Genomic DNA, 3,359 nt, shown 5'->3' with positions numbered 1-3,359 from the left:
AGTATCTAACACACCATAAGCAATCATAGTTTACCTTTATTTTTATTTTTTAAACAGATTTTATTTTTAAGTAATCTCTACACTCAACGATAGGGCTCAAACTTACAACCCTGAGATCAAGAATCACATGTTCCACTGACTGAGCCAGCCAGGCGCCCCCATGGTCTCCCTTTAAACAATCAATCTTATATCATTTCATGTGACATGTAAGAATAGTACACTTAAAACAGTACACTTTCATTTTCCTCCTCTGGTCCTTGGTGAAATTGTTGTCATACATCTTGCTTGTGCATATGTTATAAACCCCACACACTTTATTATGTTTGCCTTAAATAGTCACATATCTTCTAAAGAAATTAAGTAGGAGAAAGAATGTTTTTGTTTTTGCACACATATTTACTCTCCCCTGGTGTTCTTTATTCCTTTGTGTGGAATAAAATTTCCATCTGTTATAGTTTTTTTTTTTCCCTGCCTGAAAAGTTCCTTTAAAATTCCTGCAGTCTACTAGTCACACATTCTTTGTTTTACTAGGAAAAGCCATCTTTCACCTTTATCTTTTTTCTTTTTCTTCCTTTGTATGGTATGCTTACATTTACAACGTTGGAGCCTGTACATTTAAAGACACATAGAGTGCTTGGTTTGGCAGCACATAGAGTTGGAACGACACAGGGGCAGATTGGCATGATCCCTGCCCAAGGATGATGTGCAAATTTAGAAGCATTCCAGTCTTTTGTACTGAATGCAGTGCACTTAAAAATCGTTAACATAGTAAATTTTATGTTATGTGTGTTATACCACAGGTTAAAAAAAATGCATAGAAATGGGTCTAGGGGGGCACCTGTCTGGCTCAGTTGGTAGAGCATGAAAGTCTTGATATCAGGATTTTAAGTTGGAGCCCCACATTGAGTGTAGAGATTTTTTAAAAATAAAATATTAAAAAAAAGAAAAAGAAAAAGGAATGGGTCTAGAAATAACACATACAAAACTGTTAACATTGGTCTGCTCCTGGGAAGAGGGGTTGGGATAAAGGACAACTTCCAGATTTTTCCTTCAATTTTTAAACTTTTTATCTGAAAATTATTTCAAATATAGAAAAATTGCATGAGTAAGAATATTACCAAAAATATCTCTATACTGCCAGGTTTACCTACTAGTAACATTTTATCTACTTACTTCATCTCTGTCTCATATATATATGTGTGTGAATATATATGCAATCTGTGGGGAGATGATTTAAATCAATGCAAACGCATCCTGCTCCTCATCAAAATTTCCATCTGGATCCAGCATCTATTGATTTCTGCCGAATGGGTCTTCCTATGATGGTTGCAAAATGTTTTTTGTTTTTTTTTTCAGCTCTACTACTCTGTCCTCGTTGATCATTTGGCACTTAGTATTTGATTGTAAGCAGGAACTTCCCAGTTGTTTATATACTGATCATAGGTATGGACTTACAAATACCTGTTTTCAGTAATTTATAATTCACTCTTGTATTTATTATCTTCCTGCTCAGATTGTCCTGGATTTGGCCAGTGGAGCCCCTACAAGCTGGCTCCTGCATCCCAGTGATATGTGATACCCCCCACCTCATCATGTTGAGCACTCCCTTAATATCTGGCATAAAAAGATTTTCAGGCTTTTCTTGTATCTACCTGCCCCAGTCCTGAATTTAGCCATTTCTAGGAAGAGCCTTGGTTCCTTTTAATGAGAGAAAGTATTAGAAACCAAGATCTGGGTGCGAAGTATGCTCATTGTTCCCGGGGAGTCTTTGCTTCTTACACCTTTCAGTTGGATGAACAAGAAAATCAGTGGATATCTATACATGTACATGAACACATACAAATATACATAGACATCTATGTACATACATTGATCAATACACATACATGGGGACATATACATATTTCATATGTATAGGAATTCATAATTTCAATTGCATTCATCATCACAGGTTTCTTCCTGCCTTCTCCTATTCGATATTTGCATGTGGCTTTTTTTTTTTAAAGATTATTTATTTATTTATTTATTTGACAGAGAGAGAGAGAGCACAGGTAGGCAGAGAGGCAGGCAGAGGGAGAGGGAGAAGCAGGCTCTCCGCGGAGCAGGGAGCCCGATGCGGGGCTGGGTCCCAGGACCCTGGGATCAAGACCTGAGCTGAAGGCAGGTGCTGAACTGACGGAGCCACCCAGGTGCCCTGCATGTGGCTTTTTCAGTTAGAACCTTGGGTCCCCCCAAAAATACATTTACTTATTTCCTCAAAATTGCATAACGAATCTAAAATCATTTCAGAATTGTTTCATCCTTGCCTCTATACAAAACAAACGTCCTTTAAAAAGGACAGGATGTGTTTGTGATTTCCTCTGTGCCCTATTACTCCATCACAAACTGAGGGTATTACATAGCAAAATAGTCATACGCTGCTCAGATTAGTTCTTCTTTTTTTCTGTTTTCCTTCTGTGTTGTTATACTATTCATATGAAATCTAACCGGGCTGCTGTGTTTCAGTTTGCTCTCCATTTTATATTCGTACAAATGGCCCTCTCCCCCCCCCCAAATCCTTACTGCCACTCTCCCCTTATAGGTAACCAGCTTCATGGTTTTCTGGTTTATCCTTCCCACCTTTCTTTTTGTAAAGGAAAATAGTCAAAGATTTTCTTTTTAATTTTTCCTATTACTATGTTTTTCTTTTAACAAGCAGCTTTATTGAGGCATAATTTACATGGTATAAAATTCACCCACTTTAAGTGGCGTCTAGACAAGTGTAAGTAAATTTACACGGGGATACAACATCACCACAGTCCGGCTTTAGTTTAGAACATTGCCATCATCCCGCCAGTTTCTCTCATGCCCGTCTGCAGATGGTACCCACTCCCGCCTCAGCTGCAGCAACCACTGATGCATGTACTGTCTCTGTACTTTTACCCCTTCTGTAAATTTCATATCGATGGAATCACGCAATACATAGTCTTACGTGTCTGGTTCCTTTGACTTAGCATCATGCTTTTGAGGCTCATCTGTGTTGTGGAATGAATTGGCAGTCCTCTCCTTTTTATTGGCACATTGAATGGATATACCACAACCTGCTTACCCATTCACCAGCTGATGGACTTTTGGAGTGTTTCCAGCTTTTTGCTTCTCATGAATAATGCTGCTAAGAACAAGTCTTTGGACAGACATGTGTTTTCATTTCTCTTGGGTAGGTACCCTAGGAGTGAAATCGTTGGGTCCTGTGGTAAGTGTACGTTTCACTTCACTTAAGAGGAACTGCTTTCCAAAGTGCCTTTATTATTTTATACTCCTAGCAGTCATGTATTTATATTTGTAATGTTCATTGTAAGCAAAGGTATTCTCATAAAGTG

General features: G+C 38.2%; 1 non-coding gene across 1 annotated transcript; it reads left to right on the top strand.

Moving 5' to 3' along the window:
* The first annotated feature begins 630 nt into the window (after positions 1 to 630).
* On the top strand, positions 631 to 732 carry LOC114217364 (U6 spliceosomal RNA). Its single transcript, XR_003610967.1, has one exon. It is a non-coding gene; the product is annotated as a U6 spliceosomal RNA (small nuclear RNA).
* Positions 733 to 3,359: the final 2,627 nt, after the last annotated feature.

Source organism: Eumetopias jubatus, unplaced genomic scaffold, assembly GCF_037043125.1.
Source record: "Eumetopias jubatus isolate StellerSeaLion01/CBP00866 unplaced genomic scaffold, mEumJub1_p1.0 scaffold_8, whole genome shotgun sequence".
Classification (NCBI taxonomy): domain Eukaryota; kingdom Metazoa; phylum Chordata; class Mammalia; order Carnivora; family Otariidae; genus Eumetopias; species Eumetopias jubatus.
The sequence above is the reverse complement of the archived record's forward strand: the minus strand, read 5'-3'. Positions and strand labels throughout refer to the sequence as shown.